This window comes from Lemur catta, chromosome Y (genome assembly GCF_020740605.2).
Source record: "Lemur catta isolate mLemCat1 chromosome Y, mLemCat1.pri, whole genome shotgun sequence".
Classification (NCBI taxonomy): Eukaryota; Metazoa; Chordata; class Mammalia; order Primates; family Lemuridae; genus Lemur; species Lemur catta.
In genome coordinates this window covers 4109048-4133265 of record NC_059156.1, presented here as the reverse complement: position 1 = coordinate 4133265, position 24218 = coordinate 4109048, and the positions used below count along the sequence as shown (strand labels likewise).

Sequence of the window (24218 nt, the reverse complement as noted above, 5' to 3'; positions counted from 1 at the left end):
TGGTTTCTAACTGGGCTCCATCCAGATGTGGGGGTGGAGGGTGAACGCTGCGGCTCAGTTTCCTCTTCTCGCAATTGAGGATAAAACCCCATATCCAGGGGAGGTTGTGAGGATTCAGTGTTTTTACACACATCCTCGGAGCAGGGCCCATCGCACAGTAAACATGCACGACGTACAGCTAGGAATCCTACTCAGCCAACTCCCAGACTCCCCTGGAGCGACCCGAGAGGGCATCAGGAGTGGGTCAGGGAAACAGTGCACCCTCGCCCCATGATGGCTCAGGGCCCCTTTCCTCGTAAGAGCTCATCGGTGATTGTCAACCAGGCCAGGTGGCACTTCCAAAGCCCATGAAAGAAAGAACTGTCACCAGAGGCCCGTGTTGGGGCGTTCTTTCTTCTAGTAGGTATCGTTGGAGACCCAACTCGCGTCTCGACACCTCTCCCGTATCCGGAACGGCACCCGCTCCCAGCCTTCGAGTTCTGAGCACTCCTGCGGATGTTTTCCAACTTCCCCAGCTCTAAAATAAAGGAGAGTTTTTGTGGCATTCACTGATCCTCCTTGGCCCTGAACAGAAGGGGGGAGGAGAGGGGGAGCTCTTAATTAGAGCAATTGTGTTTATTTTCTTGCCTGACCCAGTTTTGATTAAAGACACCTCCAATTAGGTTGAGGTGAGGTCTTTGGAGTTGTGATTGCGCAAAAAGGAAACGGCCGCCTTCCACTGTGAGTTAAAGCCACAACTTCTCTCACTCTGCTGCTTAAAGAAGAGAAAGGAGAAAATACTAGCACAGGCTGATGACATTTCTGGAGTTTCTTTGCTAAAGGTAAGTAATTCAACATAAATAATAATTTGGGGTTAGAGTCGTCAAGGAACCAGGGGGAAAATTATTTATAGTATTTCTTCTTTTTAAGTCTTAATGTCAAGGTGGTAAAAGCTTCTATTAATTTGCAGTTCCCTTCACAAAACAGTTCAAAATTCAGTCCCAAGAGAAATGCTGTTTAAGAGTTTCAGTTTATTTTGTACGTACTCACAGCATTTAATATGCCATTGTTCTCTGGGAAGGCAGAGGATTGTCCCCAAACAACAAAATCTGAATTGCTATTTCATTATTTTAAAAAGTAGCATCACAGGAGGCCCCGCTGGAGAGCTGGCGCTGGCAGCAAAGGACAGAAGGGGCAAGCTCGTTTCCTGCCAAGGGAGGACCACCTTGCTCTGAAATGGCGAGCTGAGCACACGCTGATGGAAGGGAGAGCTCACATTTTACAAGGGCGATATATGGAGCTACTCTGACATCATTTGAGGGCAAGGTTTCTCTTTCAACCATTTGCTCCATTCTGAAAAGATCTTTTAAGGTTTTCTAAAGCAGCCCTTTGTTTCCAACGGGACCTGAGAAAGTGAGTCTCAGTCCTGCTAACACCCTGTTGGCGTCTACACCGAAGAGCCCGTTGCTGGAAGTGCTGGTCTGTGCGAGGCCCAGGCCTCCGCCTCGTCTCCACGCAGGCTGGACGCCGGACCCAGAGCCAGGGCGGCCGGAAAAGCTGCTCAAAATGACCTCATCATCCACAGGGCACTTCTGTCTCTGCATGTCTCCATGGAAACGACCGAGTTCCCTGCCCACGTGGAGGCAGTGTGGCCTTCGCTCCCCGCTTGCTTCCAGCACGATGTTTTTCTCTATCCAGACGTAACCCGAGTTCATTTTCATTTCACAACCAGTAGCCAGTCGAAGATGAAATTTTTAATGTGTATATTCTAAACACCTACATATAAATCCTAATGCACCTTTTCTAAAATCTGCTTATCCGGGGGATGACACAGGCTTGTTATACCATGTGGCACGTTTTCCTCCTGCGTAACTGTGAAGAAGCCACCATGCAGCTCTGGAAACATCTCACCGCCCAACGACAGCGTGATTAAGTAAACTGTGTGAAACACGTGGGCAGTACCAGGCCACCGTTATTAATAAAATGATTTTAGAAAGCAATATACTGTATGTATTGCAAGCTAGCTAGGTATGAGGCATATGTGCTGAAGGCTTGATGTGACTGACCTCACACATGATCATTCTGAGAGAAAATATGACCATTACTGCTACAATTACCCTTTTAGAGGTTAAGAAATGAAGCCTCAGAGAAGATAACCAACTTAAATACCAGAGGAGCCAGGATTTAAAGGTAAGTTGCCTGACGTTAAACACTGTGCTCTGACGGTGTGAGTTAAAGTTTTTGAAGCTACGTAATGGAAAGATGTTTCTGGAAGCACCCCAAATTGCATGGGGGCAACCACAAAACTGAAAAGAAGGCCAACCTGGTTAATAGTGTGACCCCACTTGTGGGAAAATATATAGATAGGAAAAGCTCAGGGAGAAATACACGAAAACATTTTATGTTTTCTTTCAGATACTTATCTTCATTCAGCAATAAGCATATATATATTATTTTATAATAAGAAAACAGTTCTCATTAACTTTACCATTATATTTACCTGGAGTTAAATGGTCCACAATGGTGAATATAATCAAACAACTACTTTTTTTTACCAGAATTTAAATGCCTGGCAGCACCTCCATTTAAATATGACAATAAACACGTTGAATAAGACACAGTCATTAAAACAGCATTTCATGACCAAGGAAAACGTCTATGACATAGACTGTATGGAAAAAGCAGGTTTCCATAAAGCACTGTGGAATATGCACGATGCAAAGCTTTGTTTTGTACACATGCACACACATGCACAAATGGAAGATGCCCTCCAAAATGCACTTGCACCTGTCTCCAGGTGTGGCATTATGCTGTTGTACACATGCACACACGCACACCCACACAAATGGAAGATGCCCTCTAAAATGTACTGGCACTTGCCTCCAGGTGTGGGATTATGTTGTTGTACACAGACACAGACATACACAAACACACACACACACACGCACAACAAACGGAAGATGCCCTCCAAAATGCACTTGCACCTGTCTCCAGGTGTGGGATTATGCTGTTGTACACACACACGTGCACACACACATACAAATGGATGATGCCCTCCACAATGCACTTGCACCTGTCTCCAGGTGTGGGATTATGCTGTTGTACACACACACACACACACACACACGTGCACACACACATACAAATGGAAGATGCCCTCCAAAACGCACTTGCACCTCTCTCCAGGTGTGGGATTACGCTGGATTTATATCTGTGTCTCTCTGTGTGCTTTTCTACAGTTTGCATATTTCCTCCAGTGAACATGAACTGACTTCATATTTATTAAAATATGATTAAAACCTGGCAATGTCTTCTGAAATGATCAGTATGAGAATGACCAAGTAGGAGATGAGGCTCCAGGGTTGGGCGAGTGGAGGAGAGGCTGTGTTAGAAACAGAATGCCGCTCTCTACGGAATAAAACCACCCCACAGTGAGACACTCAGAAGGATCCTGTCTGTCCCTCACCCCGCTTCTGGACTAATTAAAGCCTGGCTGGAGCTTCCATCCAAACCCCACCTGCACGTCAACCGCAGATGCTGTAGGGACAGGGAAGGCATCCGGGAGGCAGGCTCCAAAGGAAGCCGCCTTGAAAATGCTCAACCTAGCAACAGCAAACCACTCCTAGGAAAGTCCACATCACATGAGCCAAGCAATGCACACAAGCAGACCTGCATGATTTCCTGTAATACTCTCCCCTCTCCACAGTTAAATGCCAGTTCACGTACCCAGATTTCAACGCAGACTGCGTAGAGAGACACTGACAGCTTCTGCTTCCGCACAAGAGGAGTCTGTCCTGTTTTACTAACAACTTTGGTTTTTTTAAGCTAACACTTCTGATGTCTAGATCAATTATGACCTATTTTCTAGCCAGAAATTAACCTGCAGATTGTAGTTATCTTGCAGGCAGAGAGAGTGAACACAGATTTTACATAATATGCACTGGGCTTTCAACCCAATTTCAGGAATACACAGTCTGGCTATGAAACTTCTACAACACTGTGATTTTCCACCTAAATACGAAGCATCTGATTTTGTCCAGGACGCATCCCTTTCCTGCGGTAGGTGGCGTCATAAGTGGGGCCACCTATTCATTCGACGTGACCTGCACAGTTGTGAAAAATAAATCCTGTGGCTTTCTCTGCAGACATAAAGGCAGGCGGTGCCTCAACCCCTAAGATGGCCTGGATCGCCTATAAATCTTGGTGTTATATCTGCTTTTGATGCTTCCATTTAAATGAATCACAAAGGACTCTTTTAAAAAGGAAAAAAACTGAAAGCACCATGAACTCAAATATTAGATGGGAGTCCCAGCATCCTCATGTTTATGTCGGCAAACACAGGAGCTTAAGTTTTGTAATTAAGTGCTCAGTAGCTTAAAATTCCACAGCCGCACGGCTGCTGACACTGACAGCACGGAAGGACAGCCTGGCAGCGGCAGCAGCGAGCAGGGCTCCCCAGTCTCCTCCTGGGATGGGGGGCTGTCCTGTGCCCCGCAGGGCGTGTGGCAGTATCCCTGCCCCAGCTGTGACAGCAGGAATGTCTCCAGCATTCCCGAGTAGCCTCTGGAAGGGGGGATTCCCCTGGGGTGAGAACCCGAGTTTGGGTAGTTAGATAACTTCCTCGTGTAAAAGCGCGACTCCTCCAATATCTGCAGTGCTTTTGCTAAAGTGACCACAGTTTGGGTTCTGTCTTAACCATGTCATGGCCCCGTGTGGGCCTCTTGGAGCCTCACCTCCAACTCAAAAGGCCACAGTTAGGAGAGGTGGAAAGAAAACAGTTGTGATCCTCTAGGTTAGGGACATAAACACCTGATATCAGTCTGTAAATAAAGTCTTACTGGCACTCAGCCATATTCGCTCGCTCAGGTATGGTCCACGCTGCTTTCGCCCTACCACGGCAGAGCTAAGCAGCAGCTGCAGCAGGGGCCGCCTGGCCCACAAAGTCTGAGCTCCGCACCACCTGGCCCGGCCCGGAACACGCCTGCTGACCCGTGCTCTCCGTCTTTCCGGCTCTGCTGCAGATTTTCCCACTCCTGCATCAGGGAACAACTGCCTCACCCCTTCTTGGCTTGAAATCTTCCTTCCCGAGAACCTGAATGGTGCAATCCCTAAATGTGAACGCTCCTTATAAACATACCAACCCCCTTAAGACCAAGATACAAGAAAATAGGACCACTGAGGTCTGCTGTAGATGGCTTTGAAAGGAGGGCATGCACTGAAACCCTACAAATCTAAGGGAAATATTTACAAGCCTTCACTTCCTGATGCACAGTACCCAAGACAGACAGGAAGAGCTTGCACTTTACAGACCACTCCCACCGCTATTGCCGAACTCAGCAGCAGAGTGGCCCAAGGTGTGTAATCCCAAGTGACCATCTGCACGCATACATTGGACCATGAGTTCCCAAAGGCTACAAAAACACTCAAAGTCACTAACAAGGCCAAACACAAACACTTCACGCACAATAGGAATTTGATCAGTGCATGCCCAATTTAATTAAATCAAAACTTATATTCCCTAAGTGCTCAATTAATACCCAGTGAAAACACGAGTGAGAAACAGATCCCCTCTCTCATCTTCCCTCTGACATTTAAGACTACAGTTCAATGGCATTGCAAAAAATATTGACTAATCAGGCAGACACTTAGAAAAGTCTGACAGTTCCTCAAAACGTTAAATGTAGTTACCATGTGACCCAGCAATTCCACTCCGAAGAATACGCCACAGAGAAATGAAACATACGTCCACATAAAAACCTGTATGTGATTGTTTATAACATCGGTATTCATAACAGCCAAAAGGTAAATACAAATGTCCACCAACTGACAAATGGACAGACAAATGTGTCTACCTACGGTATATTCACACGATGGAATATTCTTCCGCCATAAAAAGGCACGATAGGCTACAACACAGGTGAACTTTGAAAATCTTCTACTGAGTGAAAGAGGCCAGTCACAACGTTCAACTTAATATTGTAAACTTTTGTTTTTATTAGTAAGCTACAATTTCCAAATATTTAAGTCAATACTGAAATACATGTATTTAACTTGTTAAAACAACTTATGTATGTCTGGTATTAAACAAAAGTACTTCAAACAACAAGGTTCTTATATTAGTTAAATTTAAGTCTATTATTTTAGTTGCAGTTGGTTCTCTTCAAACAGTAAAGAAAAATCTTCCCTAAATTTCCATCTTTAATATTTTCAAATTACCAAAGTTCTACAGGGTTTTGTTTTGGTTTTTACTAAAAAAAAATTTAAGAAAGAACCAGAAAATCCAATAACAAGTAAATAAAATAAAACTCTAATATCCCATGTACCAAGAGATAACAGGTAACTTTTACAGAACTTTTGGACAGTAGGGTATCCGTTTCAGTTTTAGACGTGGGCTTCAACCCTTGACATCTGTGCCCAAACAATGGTTTGCTATTCTGGAAACCTTAGTGTCTCACCAGATTTATACATAGTAATCTACATGATTTTCTAATAAGTTTCAAGGTTAACTAGCAAATCAATTTGCAGAAACTAATAAAGCATAGAATTAAGACACAGGAGTCAAATAAAATCTCTACTCATGTGCCCAATTATAATTAACTTTTCTGCATAATTATAATTCATAACGTTGACAAGAGAGGTTGATTTTCAAAGGTGTCGTCCTTGCCCGGTAAGACCCAACCCAGAAGTTTGTTGTAGCTCATTCAGGATCCAAAATTCTTAGAAGGTAGTGAAAGGCTAATTCCTCATTTAGAATTAACAATACAGCTCATAATGATTTAATGATGCTCTATCTACTGCCTTCAATTTCAGCAAGGAGGAAGACCTGCAACTTCCTCCTGAAAAAAAAAAATCATTTAAAGCAGGAGGTTCAGTTTTGGCAAAATGCAGTTCTGCTTCTCAACTGGATTTCAGGTAAAAAGACAAGGCTCCAACGGCACATGCGACTGCTCACCTTTACGGTGACTTCATGTGTAGACCTTGGGACCAGTGGGCTTCCCAGCATCCAATCATAGAAACGGCGACCAGTCTGCGGCAACCAGCCTAGGGAGAAACGGGAAGATTTGAAAAAATAAAAGACTTAGGTTCACCTCTCGCCCCTCCCATTCCTTTAGGTTTCTCTTTCCTCCTAACTCAAACTTAACATATTTTATTGGCTCATCCTTTCTGTCTTAGTCCTCAGCAGAGACTGTAAGATACTGTTCACAAAGTAAAAAAAAGGAGAAATTAAAATGATCAGATAGGCATTATTTTGCTTGTAGAAATTCTGACAGAGTCTCAGAAGAGACAAAAATCAGTATTAGCTCAGACATTGCTACTGTTATTGTTTAATGATAAAATAATGTTCCCTTGAAACATCTTTGTTTTCGGGACAGTGCCTCGTGCAACTGATAAGTTAACATGTAAACACCATCAGGAGAAGGCAACACTCTTTAGTGAAACTTCACACACTGCTTGGGCTGAGTTTCCAACAACTCCGGCCAGCACACTTGTGTGCATATGCCCACCCTCATGTACTATGCTCATAAAGACAAAGAAACAAGTTAGAATATTTTTCTCTTTGGCTCTGCCAAAATAAAGAAAAACAAAAGCACCAACTAATACATCTCAACTTTTCAATTACTGTTCTCAGACATTTCAATTCCACAGGGGTTCCATTTGCTCAAACCTAGCTGGGTTTGTATCTCATAAAATAATGCTTTGTAACAAAAATTGTCTTTATTTTTCAGGCACTATAAACACTAATCAGCCAACCAGCACTTACTTAATGATATTTACCTTCTTCCTTATAAAAAATTTCTTTGGTTGTGAATGAATCCAGCCTCCTAGAGGGTTTAAATTATCCGCTTTTATCTACAAACTTGAGAACTAAGGAAATCAAATGTCTGCCACTTTCTCTATCTTCTTATTCAGTAGTTTTAAGTGATAATAAAAATGTGCCAGGTTTAATATAATTCAAATCCACAAGCAAGCAGTGAGTGAAAGTTTCTTGATGAGTGAATTTATTCAGAACCTCCTGAGTGTTTTAAGGAAATTTAAGTAAATTGTTCCCACTGAGTCATGTTTATAGTTATGCTACTTAAAAGAAAGAGATTAAGTGAATTCTACAGGTACGTAAGTCTCATTACAGTACTTTAAAACAAATAAGGATATGGAAGATAAAATTAACCAAGGCAATTTTTTAAAAATTCACCACTGAAGAAAGAGAATTAAACAAAATTCATCTATAACTCTTTGAATAGAAATTAAAAGGCACCAGGATGAAGTAGGCACAAAGGGAATGTTGATTTTGCTTATAAAATAAAAGTACATTTGATTATGAGAAAACTTCTGCAGTGGAGATGAAACAGGACAGTACCCCCTAGAGTAAGCCGAAGCAAATTACTATTTTTGAGGACTGGGTTGTAAATTACCAGGGGGAAAAAAGCCTTATGATGAAATTGCTAAATACCAAGAAGTATCAAAATATGAGCAGATGTCACCACAATAAGCCCCAAACTGCCTGTAAATCAAAACATTAAAATCCATAATAATTCAGTAAGTAATTAATATACAAACAGCTCTTACTACAAGCTGTTCAGAAAAAAGCTTTAGAGTCAAATTCCTATTCTTTGGTCCAAAACAGATGGTAACTCACAAATTAGAGTCTTGCAAGATTATCTTTTATATATGTTGTTAAACTCAGTAACTATAATTAACTTATCATCTGTGTGTGATCAACACAAAGAAATGGAAATTATGACTTGAGTTAATAACATTCTTCTGGTTACGCAACATGTCAAAACTAGTTTATTGCTAGAAACAATAAATTAAAACAAGAAATCAGACCTTCCAATACCTTGTCATGACTGACTTTCCATTAATAAACACACAAATAAACCCATTATTAGTAAACAGTGCTGGCAAGAGAGTTTATATATTGCAAAATGTGTGAAATACAAATGATTTTAACAAATACAATACATTATTTTTAAAAGTAAATGCCAAAATTGGATAAATATAAAAGGCGTCCTACTTTTCTGTTAGTCCTCAGCTCCTGGCATGGCACAGCATGGCACAGTGTACAGGTATGCTGACAGTCCTCCCATGCAGGAGGTGTAGTCCCTGAAAGTGTTCTGTAAGCTCACACAACGGGGGAGCATGTACGTGCTCGTCATAGAAAGTGGGTTAGAATAGCATTAGTGGTGCTACCTGTATTTCTTGAAAGAATTAAACTTGAACACTGTAATCAAATAAAATATAAAATAATTTAGACACTGCTAATTCACCAGCCTTCTTTCCCCAACCGACTTATCTATCTTTCAGTCACACAAGCACACCTTGCAGAGAGACTCCAGAGTTCCACTACTGAGTTCTTGCCAATGGTATGTAAGGAGACATAAAACTTCTGGGTTTTGCCTTAACACCGGTCCTGTGAGTTGCTGAGAGCCAGTTCTGACCCTTAGGAATGGCAGACTAGCAGGACTGCAGGAAGCTGCGTCCCCCAATGCCCTTGGAGATTTATTACACGCCCTTCTCGGGCTACTGCCCACCTTTGGGCTGCTGTATGAGAGAGAACGCATTTTCTCCTTCGAACCACTGCAGTTTACTGTCTGGCCTATTCCCTAAGTAGAATACAGAGTCCCTGGGGGATGCACTCTGTTTTCCTTGTATCCTGTGCTTCCTTCTGTCATACCACCCATAACAGGCATCACAACCTTCCTCAAGTTGGTTTCTGCAGCCTAGGCTTGACACATACTGCACACCTAATAAACGCACCTTAATGAATGAATGTGAGAATGAATGAATGACGTACCAGATATATAATCAATCAGGGCATTACAGTAGCTGATTATACACTTTTTAATATAGCAGATTTCAGAATCCCTCTGCCACATTCATTTCTTTATGGTGTCTGCTTTAATTTTATTGCAAAATAGGGAGAAAATGCAGCATTTTCACACGGACATTGGAATTCAGAAAGAGTTCTTTGGAGGTATTTTTACTGACATCGTTGAAGATGACCTTGGGGGAAGCACAAAAATATCAAGGGATCGCTTTAAAGAAATGGACACAGCAAGGCCTGCTATTGTTTTCCTGTTGTTTTTTTTAATTCTACATTTCCAAGTACAAGCACCAGTTACCATCATATCGGTATCTGTGCTTGTAAGCGGGCAGTCCTTGTACTTCCGTGAGCTGGCAGCGTTGACTGTGGTGGGAAACAGACCTCAGCATACGTGAGCCAGTCACCTACCGTTAATCGTCTGCCTTTTCATTCCTTCACACAATGATTGATTCATGAAGCTGAAAAGTTACAAAGGCCTAGCCAAGTATCGTCCAAACTCAACAGCACGTCAGCTAAATTCCATCCTAAACGCAAATCAGCTGGTTTTGTTCCCTTTCAATTACAAATCCTATACATTGCTTTCCAACTGTGCTTTGGGAACACCTGCAGATCCGTAAAACCACGGTTAAGGAATTTCTCACTTGAATACAGCAAATGATGGTGCAAAGCAATGAGGGACTCTTCTCACTCCCGTTCTCCCCTCCCCGGGCTGGCAAACACCCATCTGCTTTCTGTCTCTCGGATTTGCCTATTGAGGACATTTCACATAAATGGAATCATACAATAGGTGGCCTTCTGTGCCTGGTTCTTTTCACCGAGCATATTTTCAGGGTTCACTCGTGCTATAGCCCGTTATCAGTGCTTCGCCCCCTCTTTTATGGCTGAATACTCTTCCATTGTGTGGCCAGACCACATTCTGTTTGTCCATTTGGCACTGACGGGCGGAGTCTGGTTCGAGTCCCTGTCTTCCGTTCCTTGGGGGATGTGCCTGACAGAGGGACTGCCCCACGCAGCTCTGCTTTTACCCTCCTTCACCTGAGTCTCCTCCTCCCCAGGAATCAACGATGCACAGAACAGGCAAAGGGAGGCCGAGCTGGAGCGCACCGGAACCGGGTAGGGGAGCAGACGGTCTAGCTCCAGCAGGGACAGACCCACAAGAAGGAACGCAGGAACACGTCAGCACGAGAGCTACAGCGGGCAACGACCGCAAGCCAGAGCCCTGCCTGGTGACAAGCCCGCGCTGTGTGCAGGGCTGCGCACACTCACTTCCTGGCTGCTGCTGCAGACTGAGCACTCCTCTATGCACGAGTTTTCTGCTTGGAGTAAACAAAGCCGCATGCAATGCTGATTACATATGTAATCCCAAGTACAGGCATGGGATTATCGTGATGTTTCCATATTTTAATACGGTGCTTCTCAAGCAGAAGTGACTGTTCCTCCCTACTCCCCAGGCAATGTCTGGAGATATTTTTGAATGTCCCAACTGGAGGTGTAGGTGCTACTGGCTTCTCTTGATAACATGGCATTCAATTTGTATGAAAAATCCCTTCGGTTGCCTGTGGAAAGGCCAACATGGAGCTGACCCGAGGCCTCCCGCCAACAGCACCAAAACCAGCTATGTGAGGGAGCACTGCGGACGCGGATCCTCCAGCCCCCGTCACACCTTCAGATGACTGCAGCCCCGGCTGGTGTCTTGCCTGCAACTTCAAGACAGACCCCAAGCCAGGATCAGCCAGCTAAGTCACATCAGCATTCCTGACTTTGAGAATCTAGCACCCTGTGGACGGCAGGTGGGAGACACACCTGGGAAAGGGGCCTTCCAGCAGGTGCCTCATAAAACAGGAACGATGATTTGCAGGGTTGCTGCCAGGAAAACCTAGAAAGAACCAAATGAACTTGGAAGCCAATCAACTGGAGGCTAAGAATAAGTAGAGGAGTGTTTGCCAAAGTACTTTCTTCAGAGTGACGTTTCTCAGGTTATTTAGTAGAGGGGGTTAGGGTGCGTCACCTGGAAACAGCTCCACGATCCAAAAGGCTCTGTGACACTTGGTTAAAGTTAAAAAGTAATAATAGCCAACACATATATTGCACCTATTGTATGCCTTGGCTCTCTTGTAAGTGCTTTGAACTTTTTTAGTTCTTCTAGTAAATGACTTAAAATACTTAAAGTGCTTAGAACACTAAGTCCTTATATAACATGTATTACGCCCAACGGAAGTGACGGTCACCATTTCTACAGCACCCTACAAGCTAGGGCTGTTATTATCCCACTTTCATAGACGAGGAAATGGAAGCGCTGAGATGCAGGTGGCTGCCCAAGTCCCTGGCTAGGAAGTCTGCACTTGTACAACCGGCAGGTGCTGCCACCTTTTTATTTACTGGAGGATTTGCTTCAAGCTCTGACGCGCTATTGTGTACTGTGCGGTGCAAGGACAGAGATAAAGAATTCAGGATTTCCGATGAGTCCCACCTGCCACAATGTCACCATGTGTGTTCACTGACGTATCCCAGGCACCTACAGCAACAGTGTGGGACCAGCCACTCACGTGTGTGCACAATAAATAGACAACTGGACCCTCAGGATTTCCTCCCTGCTCTGGGCAGTCGGTGGCACGTATTCTGCGCACCGTCGCCTCCATCCAGCCTTACCGCTCAGGGACTGCTCCACATCCACACGGATAAGGCTGCTCCATGCTTCATGCGCTACGGTTTGCCCAACTGCCCCAGATCTCTCTGTGAAAGACTTTTCAACATGTTGATATTTTAAAGACCATTTTTTGATTGACTTGGCATATACCAGCCACTAAACATTCCAATAAGTTAAGATTTTACTGTTGGAAGACTATATATGTTCTCCAAGAGAAACATAAAATCAATGTGCATTTTGCCTTAAGATTTTGGAAGCTTGAAGTCTAAGGATGACAGTACTTGACTAAAATGAATGTGAGTGCGCCAGGTTGGTAATGACTCATAAAGATGCATGTTACTTTCACTATAATAATAGTGCCAAGAAGGGGGGCAGTCCTGCATGAGCCTCCGTCCACTGGGAATTAAAATCAGCCTACCATCCTCATTTCTCCTCTCACTCACCAAACTGTGACAATAGGTACGGTGAGGTGAAAAGTCATAACATGCTAATTATTTCATTTCTTAAAAAAAATTCACTTTTGGAACACTCTTTAGATAATTTTTGCCACTATAGCAAACATAGGCCCTTCTGTTCATATATATTCCTGAGTGGCAACACAAGAGACGCCTTCCTTTGAAAGTTATATTTATGACACAGAAAAAATGTTTTGTATTATTTTCTCAGCAACTAATGACTCTAATGTTGTACACAAATTCCAAAGACAGCAGAGTCGCTCCCAACTATAATCCCAGCTACTTGGGAGGTTGCAGTGGGAGGGCTGTTTGAGGCCAGCATTTCGAGGCCAGCCTGGGCAACATAGCCAGATCCCCTGTCTCTAAAAACCATAAAAATAAAAATTAGCTGGGTGCAAATAAGCATATATGTCATAAGGAAACCAGAAACCTATAAACTATAATGAAGGAACATCTTAAAAGATTTTTCTTTTAAAAACAGTCTGCCTGATTAAATAATAAAAATTGCCCTTCTGTGTCTATAGAAAAACATAGGAGTTTGAATATTTTGGAATTGACATTTCAGTAACGTCAGCTGTAGAATGTAATCTTGGGGTTGCCATTGGTTTTCCTTTAGTATGTCACTGGGTCATCACTGTACAAAATGTGTGAGTCCACAAAGCTGACAGTTACCCAGGCAATTATTTCTCATACCTCTTCCACAAACTAGTAATGCTTGGGTACCACTGTACATAATGCCAGGCAAACGCCCATGAGCTTGCTGGGTGACCCGATTCTATAAGGGCCAAGGGAGCCATGTGGAGCTACACTGATTTCATCATCGTTTCCCACACCGGGTGTAGTGTTCATTCATAAAACATTAGTTCTATAGAAGATAACACGTATTACTTAAAACAAGGATTTCAAGATTAAATAAAGTTGGGAAATTCACTTAAGGAAGGTAAAAATGATTCAAAATCTAAACAAACCCCAAGCAGGAAAAACACCACAGGAAATCCCGACAAGATACAATTTCTTGAAAATCAGTGATAAGAGAAATTTCAAAAGCAGCCAGCGAAAACACACAAATCCTATCTAGAGGAAAAAAGAAAATAAACACCACAAACTTCTTATCAAAAACTATGCAAGCCAGAAGACAATGGCAAGAAATCTTTAAAGAGCTGAAGGATGTATCAATCTAAAATTGCACACTCGTAGACCTGCCCTACAGGTCACATTAAAGGAAGTCCTTTAAGCAGAAGAATGACCTAAGATGAAAATGTGAATTCCTACAAAAAAAATGATGAGTGGCAGAAATAGTAACTGTAGGGATGAATATAAAAATATTTTCTTTTCCTCTGAAAAAATCTTTTACAGACAATCGACTGCCTAATGCAAAATTAATAACTATGTATTGTGGTGTTTATAACATGTATGAAAGTAAAAAGTCTCGCAAATGCAGCACAGAAAACGGGAAATGCTAGGAGAACGGAAGCCACTGTGGTAAGACTCTTACACGGGACGTGGTAAAATGCCTTTCAAATGCAGACGGCAGTAAGTTAAAGATGAATTCCCTAAACACTAGGGCAACCCCCTAAAAAATAAAGCACTCAGTTGCAGCTAATAAGCTAATCACAGTTATTAAAAGCCTCAATTTATGCAAAAGTATGCAGAAACAGAAAAAATGTTCAAATATTAATAACACACAACTACCCAGTGGTAAATGGGATAGCTACTCTGATTAAAAGGCTGAGACTTAAATTTAAAAAGATTTAAGAAGCCAGACTCACCTCTATGCTATTACAACAAACCCATGTTGAATATATGTCCATTCTGTTATTGAACATATATATACACACTGATATATCTCATATATGTTATATATATTGGTTATAAATCTTTTACATGCATTGTCTTTGAATATACGCACAGTTGACGTCCTCCATACTTGTAAGTTCTGTATCTGCAGATCAAAAATATTTTTAAAAATAAATGAATAAAAAATAACAGTACAATAAAAAACAACACAAAAATTAAAAACAATACAGTATAGCAATTATTTATACAGCATTTACATTGTATTTGGTATTAAGTAACCAAGGGATAATTTAAAGGGCACAGGAGGACATGCGCAGGTTATATGCAAGTACTCCCCCATTCGTGAGCATCCCTGGGTTTTGGTGTCCTTGGGGGTCTTGGAACCAATGCCCCATGGATACTGAGGGATGACTGTATTCTATTCAACTCATCATTCTCATCCTTTGCGACCTATTCCATTTCTTACCTCCTTGGGGGGTCTGGGGAAGACATTTTAGCAGTGAAGAAAACATGAAAGAGGAAAGGAGACATGGAGGGCTTCCTGGCCTTCGGACTCAATATGCCTTTGTAAGGGATTCGAGGGTGAGCATAACTGGCCTTCCGGAAGGAGACTGCAGAGAGCCCAGACCATGAGGCCCCTTCAGAGTCTCAGCATTATTGACTTGAGGGTTCTGTTCAGTTGTTCACTAAAAAACACCTTTACGGGATTCACCAATACACCGAACCTTACATCAAATTCTGCAGAAGACAATATCGGGAAGTCATGGCTCTTGCACCTGAAGATATGCTAGAGGCGAGGGCAATGCTTAGATATATGCAGTAGACAGAGACAGAAGGGTGACTGGCCTCCCAGAAGGCTCCCCTCCTTGGCCCCATCCTGCTCCCCACTCCCACACAGCCAGTGATCCTGAGGCAAGCCTCAGCTCATTTCCTATGTAAACTTTAGTTTTGGCAGTCTATTTGTTGGCTGGGCACAGTGGTTCATGCCTGTAATCCCAGCACTTTGGGAGGCCAGGGTGGGAGGATCCCTTGGGGCCAGGTCTTGAGGCCAGGAATTCAAGACCAGCCTGAGCAATATAACAAGACCCCATCTCTACAAAAAACAGAAGAATTAGCAGGGCATGGTGGTGTGCACCTGTAGTCCCAGCTACTCGGGAGGCTGAGGCAGGAGGATTGCTTGAGCCCAAGAATTTGAGGCTGCAGTGAGCTATAATGATGCCACTGCATTTTAGCCAAGGCAGGAGAGTGATACCCTGTCTCAAAATAAAAAGAGGCTGTTTCTTGAGGACTCTCTTAAAACACAGACCTCGACAGCATGCTTGGTCCAATATCCCCCACACAACTGCCACATTCTATCAAATACTTCCATTATGAATGCCACTAGTGTGTTGTTTTTTTAATCAAAGAAAATGATGGTGTTTTACATCTTTCACGAGCAAGTACTTGAGCCAGGGATTTTAATAAATACACAGTGGTATCATATTACATGCATCTGACATGCAGAGAAACACACAAGAACTCACCAAAACACCGAATAAAGACAAAATGTTCACGGTGCTTGAATCCTAATTTGTCTCATTTGGCTACGCTGTTTACTGTCCTTCTCCCCTTTCTGAAACTGAGCTTAACAGGTGGGAGGAGTATCCAGATATGGCAGCAGAAGGGAGGAAAGCTCTGGAACCACAGAGCAGGGGTAAGCACATGTTTTCTCTAAAGGGGCAAAGAGCAAGTGCCTGGGACTTCGCAGTCACACTACTCAACTCTGCCTGGCAGTCACTGACAATCTAAACAGACGGCGCTGGGTGTGTTCCAGTGAAACTTTATCTACAAAAACAGGCTGTGGGCATGGATGGCCTCCGGGCAGTAGTTTGCTGAGCCCTGCATTGGAGCAACATCGCATTAGATTGATTAAGCTGTGCACTCGTAATGCGCTACTGATAGATAACCTACTAATACCATCAGGCTGACTTTGGACAACTAACTTGCAAAGAAGAAGTTTTTTATCCCACAAGTAATGCAGGTATGTGCGTGGTTGCTGACAACAGCCACATTGAACAGGGCCACAGGCACGTAGGGTGGACCTTAGCAAGTTTTGTGGTCCCTGGGGCTCATGGGGCTGCCATCGAGAGTCCCGGGGACAGTTGTGCAAACCTGACTTAAGATGATGTCTTCAGAACATGAGTGCAAAATGCCTCATAAAAACTTCCAACTCTTCCGAATCCTAAATGTGTGCCATTGGACAGACCAACCCCATCGTTCTGGAAATGACACCTTTAATTGTTTTTTAAGATGCTATTAAAACTATAGGAGTAATACAGGTTTGTCAGGGAAATTAAAGTCGTTTTTAGTCAGAGGTAATTTTGCCCCACAGGGGATAATGGGGAATGTCTGAGGACATTTTTGGTGGCCATGATTCGGGGAGGACGCTACTGGCATCTAGTGGGTAGTACCTAGGGATGCTGCTAAACCTCCTGCAGTGCACTGGTGCCCCTCCCCCCCCCGGGAACTCTCCAGCCCCAATGCCCACAGTGCCATGGCGGAGAAATCCTGATGTCAAGGGAGGCTTCTCTCTCTCTTATAAAGAGGCAGCCTGGTCCAAGCTTCTTCTTTAATCTTCCCAAAGTTTTCTACTCGTGTGTTCTTAGTTCTAACACAAACGTATCATGCTAACTATAGTTTTTTAACTTCATCATGAGAACAGATCGATTGTTTTCATCACTAAAATTCCTGAACAGCAAAGCTGGTTGTGTCCTCTTCTATTAGTAACTCTTCCCACTGGCAAAGAAAGGTCCATTTTATAAAGTTCCCTTATGTCCGTTATATAAAATTAACTAGCACAGCAGCCCCATCTGTTGTTCCCACTTTGTAGATAAAAAGACTGAGTTCTGAAGAGTTTAAGTGAGTGATGTCTCACAGCTGGTAAGTGGTAGGATCTGAAACCCAAGTTCTGGCTTCACCGAGAACGCTCTTATTATTTCAGACCAAAGCAGTTCACAACTTACACTAACTTCGATTGAAGGTAGGTAGTAACTCACTTTTGCAAAATGAAAGAATAACTAGACATCTGGCAAGTGATACATAATTTATGGGGCAAGTCTTCCAAACACTTTGAATAATCAATTTGCAGATACTGAACACACCCATCACGAATCATTCTAACTGCTTCATTTGGATAATCTGAAACACTTTTAGTTGGTCTGAAATGCATTTAGTCATCTGCACTGTACCCACAAACAACTGCATTCAATTAACTTGGGTTTTCTGTGACACTTTTTCCTGACTCAGATAATTTTTTCCTATCAGTTAGTCCGCACTGTCTACAGCATCGTAGCTGCAGCAGGAGTGGCCCCCGCAGGGCTCTGCGTTTCACCCACGCGTGCATCTCTCCCACTCCGTAAAGTTCACACTCGCAGAGTCTTAGATCAACTGAGTATCTTATCTACAGATGAGGCCCAAGTTGGGAAGACCAAGTGGGTCACTCTCCTCACCAAGAAAGCAGCGGAGTGCAAGGTCGGCTGAGTGAAAGAATTTCATTTTTGAGCCATGGAATTCAGTTAACTCTTTGGGAATAAAACTGCAATTCCCAGATACCCTAATTCCTGTTAAAACCCTCACTGTACGGATCGATCCTGCTTTCAAAATGTAAATGCTGCCCTAGTTCCATCACAGCTGCTGGACATTTGCAAAACCACAAGCAACAACTGTTACTCATATAAATGACTGTAAAATCACAGTTAAATCTTTTTAAAAAGTGTGGAATCTTACGTCGGGCCTAATTTCATGGGACAGTATCTACCGAATAGGAATATTTTTCAATTCGTAAAATAAATGTTGCTACCCTTATGAGGATTCTGATTCCTCAATGCCCTTCCCTACCATCTTATGCTGCTAACCAGCATAGATTCAATGTGTGGGTGACATTTGGTCCCCCACTACAAAGCAGGGCCCAGAAGGACATGCAGTTTGGCTCTGGGACATGATAGCTAAATAGGTTTCCTTCTATGCCTCAATAGCAAGGACACCAGTTTATGCTCATGTGTGACACCATGAAATCACTGCGAAAACAAATACTTCAGATATTTCACTTGAAGCAAGACCAAGAAATCTGTCATTTAATTAAAAACCATTTTTCCACAATGAAGCACTTGGATGTAAATCCTGTGAGGCAGGCAGGTGTTGCTGATCTCTATAGACTAACCACACAGGACACAGAAAGATAACATACCTTACAGAAGTAGCAACAGCCTGTGTGGGGCCACGAACTCAAAATTTAAAAAAATTTCCTAGAGCCAAATATCTCTGCCTGCTGTTCTCAGAATTTCCAGACTACTAAAAGCTTCTTTGACTTCAGAATCTGGGCGTGGGATGCTGCAGTCATGTAAAGTACAGGGAATCTCATCTTACCAGGTCAGGAATATGAATGCCAAAGTGTGTCGTCGTACACGGGACACACGCAGCATTCGTGCCATGCTTCACATTACGTGAATTCAGTCTCCCCTGAAGCTCGGACCCCACAGCATCCCCACCCTCTGACACCTCAAAGATGAGGGGACTTCTCAAGGACATCACCAGGCAGGTCAGAACCTAGCAGTGATCCCAGGTCGCCTGATCCTAAACCCCATCAGCTTCCCATTACACCACATGACCTATCTTAAAATGGTACTTTTAGGAGACTCTTAAAAATAAAAGATAAAAACAATAATCAAACACACATACACACCAAAAAAATGCAACTCGCCATTCTCCTAGTTTGCATTTTCCTCAAAGACCAAACTGTTGCCTGTGCTTTGCTTATGTGTCTCAGTCACACTCTGCCCAGTCTAAGTCACCTTTCTCTCCTCTGTACTACAGTGTGGCCTTGTTTTCCAGAAACTACACTTGTGTCTCTCTAACAACACAAGCCAGCACATTCTCTTGAGAAGCAGCATGATCCTAGAGTGAGGCTGTGCATCCTCCAGTAAATAACTTAACCTCTCTGTGCCACTAAACAAACATAATTACATCCGTGGCTCACATGCTATTCCTACCAGACAGAGCAAATCTAGATGGCTTCTATAGTGTCTCCAGGCTCTGAAATTTTGTTGATTGTAGTTGGCAAGATGAAGAGGCGTATGGAGTTTTTTTTAGGGTACACGATCCCTCTTTTAATTCTGTCTGCCAGCAAATTTTAAATTATATGCCTATAATATCTTTTTTCCCGTGATCAATATGAAATAGTTAATAATCACAAATAGTTCTAGTTGAAGACTAGCTTTCTCTAGGAACAAAAGCACAATTTTCTCTGAAGCTATTTTTAATAGAGTGAATTATTGTAAGTTCCGTCAGACACCCAACCAAGGTCCAGGTGAAAGCTTGTGGGCCTTGGATTGCCTAGGTGACCTGCAGGTGGCTCGTGTGGCAGGCCAACCACCCACCTCGCAGCTTGGTGCCCTATACCCCTCGATTTGGGGGCCCCTGGCGTGGCAGGCCGCACAGAGAGCTATGAGCTCACAGGGCTCCCCGCAGAGCACCCAGGCAAGGACCTGGGTGAGGTTCCCGCACGTATAAAACAGGGAGGACCACGCCAACCCCTGTGCCGCCCTCCCTGACAGACTGCCCTGGAAAGCAGTAGGCAACGCTGCCACTGACAGGCTTTTTGGGCAACAGCACAGCTCCAGTCCCACAGCGCTGCTAATTGACACCAGGTGACCCCAACAAAACGGCTGAGCCAGGATTACTCTTAGTTACCGCTGTTACTATTGTTATAATAAATCCCCTTTTAGATATGACATCCTGCCCCTTAAGTTTTCAGCTGTCACTTTACGATCTAATTAAGTCCTGCCCGTTATAAGCGCTGCGGAGACAGCGCTGGAGAACGGGCGCCAGCAGGTGCTGGGCATGGAGCACCGGGTACCTGCCCGCATCGTACTCACAGCGACAATCGAACGCTCAGCTGTCCTTGTTTTAGCAAGAGGAACCCTATGGCCATGCTGAGCTCTCTTTTGAACTAACTAACAGCCACCCATAAGACAGGACAGCATTAATGAAGCGTAATTCATTTTATGGGATGGAAGTTATGCCGCATCAGGAGAGAGCTTTTTGCTGGTATGTGTATTTTGGTGGAGAGAACATGGGTTTCATCTGTCCAGAGTTGACACTGTCGTCACGCGTGGGCACACACGTGCCCTGTGACAGAGTTCAAAGTGCAAGTCGTCAACCTGGAGCCACCTTCCGAAAGGAACTGTGGAGTGAGAGCTGCGGCTTCTCCACTCACAATTTCTGTGCATACTGCACCCTGTAGCACGAAGAGAAGTCACAGCCTGCAGGGGCAAAGTACCGAGAGAAAATGCAATCTCGAGCCCTGAGAGGAGGCCAGAGTTAGGGAGATGCAGCCCTTTCTCTGTGGATTGGCTCCACCTATTGAAGTTGGTAGGAAATGACTCGCTCGAGGCCCTGCTGGATTCAGACCTACTCAATCTCCTTTTGAGCAAAAACATACAAACATCATTGAGAAGCTAAATACGTTATGTTGTAAAACGACAGACACTCCAACCCAAAATTATCACGGCACTTGTTTTTAGCAATCTATTAATAATTTCTGAATCATCTTTTTCCTTTCCTTTCATTCATTTCAAAGTTCCAGAAGCTTTCTTTGGAGGAAAAAAATAGAAACGATGCTTAAAAAAAGACCACAAAAGGAAGAACTGGAACTGATGTTAGGTAAGCTTCCTAACTGTGTGGTCCTAAAACGTGCACAGGAATTTGAATAATGACTTCGGGGAAATACTGAGAACAAACCATTCTCTCCTCGCCCTGAGCGTGCTGCAAGACAGCGCAACGCTTCCCAGGCAGCACGAAGCTTGCCACATAATAGATACTCAATTAATTCATGTGCACAATAAAACAGATGCCACACACATACACACACTGACATATTTCCTTGGGAAACACTGAACTTTGGCTAATGACAAGTACAAACAAATTGGCAAGCTTGCCGATTTATGATGACATTAAAAAATAATCTTTATTGGCTAACGTAAGAATCTGTGCTTTTCCTCCAACTGTCATTCTATAAAAACACCATCTTTTGATGAGCATGCTAGGAGACGGCAGACAGGCAGCCCACCCTCCCAACACACGGCTCTGGCTCACAAGCGTTCCCGACTGCAGCGCAGGGAAGGCCTAAGGACGCGCTAGAGCAGCCACCAACACACGTGCATATGCACCTCCAGTCTCCTTAAACTGATTTGCTAGTTCCTTCTTCTTGCTTTCTGGACTTTGCTTCTGTTTACTATGCAGCTCTAACGTGTAGACTCACAGCTGGGTTCAAGTCAGGAGACGATCGTGCAGGCAAACGTCAGAAACGGCCCATTTAGCTGAAACTCCAACACTGTGATCCTCAAAATAACCGGGATCCCAGTGAAATCCCAAAAGTGTACTGTAGGAAAGGAACCTGAGTTACACCTTTTCAAGGGGTTTATGTTCAATTCACGGAAGAAGAAATGCAAATGGCTGACAAACATGATAAAATATTCCACCTCATTAGAAAGTAAGAAAATGCAAGGGGGCAGGGGAGAAAAAGATGCCACACATTCCCAGCTCAGCTGACCATGATCGTGTGAACTGAGAGGGCTGCACCCCACTCCCCGCCACCCCAGCCCTCCTCATTACTGTACAGCCTTTCAGGATAGCAATTTGGTAATCGGTCTCAAGAGCCCTACAGTTCTATTTCCAGCAACCTATCCTAAAGCAAAAATTGGAAGCAATCTAAATCTCCAACAACATGCGTTAAATAAATTACAGAACATGCACTTGATGGAAAGATGCACACAAATATTCTGGATTGATCCTCGTGGATGATCTAATGCTTCCTCCGTAAGGTCAGGTGGAAGGTGCACACCAGAGCTCACTACACAGCACACTGCACACGTGCACATAGAAACATGTGGAAGAAACACAGCGAAACACTGGTGGGACCTTCTAGGGGTGGGCTTACAGTTGTTTCTTTTCTTTTCATGCTTAATTTTATTTTTCAAATTGCTCACGACACATTATCTTCATAATGAGAAAAGAGTTATGAAAACCTTGGCAAGCAAAGAATAATTATGAACATTTCATCTGGTGAGTATTAATAAGATTAAATGACAGCTATTTACCTATTTACTTCTTTTCTAAGAGCATGTGGGATGGTTTTCCTCACACAGTGTGGTGTGGTGAGGAAGTTCTTTTCTCCCCAAGGTTTATACTGACTGACTCCCTCCCCTGGAGTCACCTTTTCATCTTTTTATGACACTAAAGTCTATAAACATAACATTAAATATTTATGGTTGATATCTGCTGCTTCTAAAAATACTTGGAGGAGGAAACTCTCTTAACAAGGCCTGCACTTAACCTTCTTACTGAATTAACTGAAGCTCTCTCTGCCCTGAGCCTGCCGGGCTGGGATCTGCTTCTGCCCGAGCTGGTTTCCTGGGACTTAATAAACATCCAGACTGTCGGCTGGTTCAAACCTGCAGATGCCAGTTGGACTTGCTATTGCATTTATGAAGAGTAATTAAATAGCACATAAACTGATGAACTAAGAATGCAAAAAAAAAAAATTTTTTTTTTCTAAAAAAACCACATTGAATGCTTTATTATACACTTAACCAAGAAAGTGCCCAACAAAACTGTGCTGTCAAATTGGTTGCAGAGTGGACAGCAGCCAAGAGATTTGGGAAAAGAAAACTCTACACGGACTGTACTCTGAGATGGTTTCACAAATCTCTAAATTCCCACTCTGCTTCACAGAGACCAACACTGCAGGAGGTGCACCATGGAAATGGTTTCTCAGGAAAGTTGACTCAAAATGAGGATTAAAGGACCCACATTCCAAGAAAAACCCCATTCTCCCTGTCAAGAGATGAGTGATGTAGTTTAACATAAAAAGGAAACAAACAACCTCTAGGAAGAGAGGCTCTCTCATTCTTACCCCACGCCCAAGCATGTGTACTTTGAGAGAATAGCGTATGGACACAGATAAATGACCTCAAAGTGCAGAAACCCAGCACCCACGACCTTAACCAAGTGACCTAGTCAACAGTAGTAAGTCACGCTGAGCGCCTACCCTTGACATGGTGTAGTGAGACGCCATTCACCTCTCACTGGCGGCTTCCTCCCTGAAACCCACCACCCTAACTGGAAAATCCTACAAAACACCTGTCCAGGCCTCCTCAAAACTGTCAAGGTCATCAAACATAAGGCAAGTCTGAAACACTGTCACAGGCCAGAGGACACACGATGACTCAACAAGGTGACATGATGACTAAAGGCAACCTAGAGTCCTGGATAGGATCACAGGATGGAAAAAAGGGCATTTATGGGAAAATGGGTGAAATCTGAAAAAGTCTGAAAGGTAGCGAGTAATAGAAAGTTACAAAGCAATGCCTATGTGTACCATTTCTTATGATTCCCTGTTTTTCCCAACTCTTTCTGAAGAACCGACCATCCATGGGTGTCAGTCCTGCAGGTAAGATGCCAGACTAGGACGAGAGGCCAC

At 43.4% G+C, this 24218-nt stretch overlaps 1 protein-coding gene across 2 annotated transcripts in view; it reads right to left on the bottom strand.

Annotated features, from left to right (window-relative positions):
* The window catches only part of LOC123629106 (F-box-like/WD repeat-containing protein TBL1X), a 120279-nt gene that overhangs the window by 65089 nt on the left and 30972 nt on the right, over positions 1-24218 (bottom strand). Inside the window, exon 2 of one of the 2 annotated variants that reach the window (XM_045539077.1) lies at positions 6932-7020. The exons of the other annotated variant lie outside the window; for it this stretch is intronic. The gene's annotated coding sequence lies outside the window, so the exon portion shown is untranslated. The remainder of the gene's footprint in view (positions 1-6931; positions 7021-24218) is intronic. 2 annotated transcript variants of the gene reach the window in all.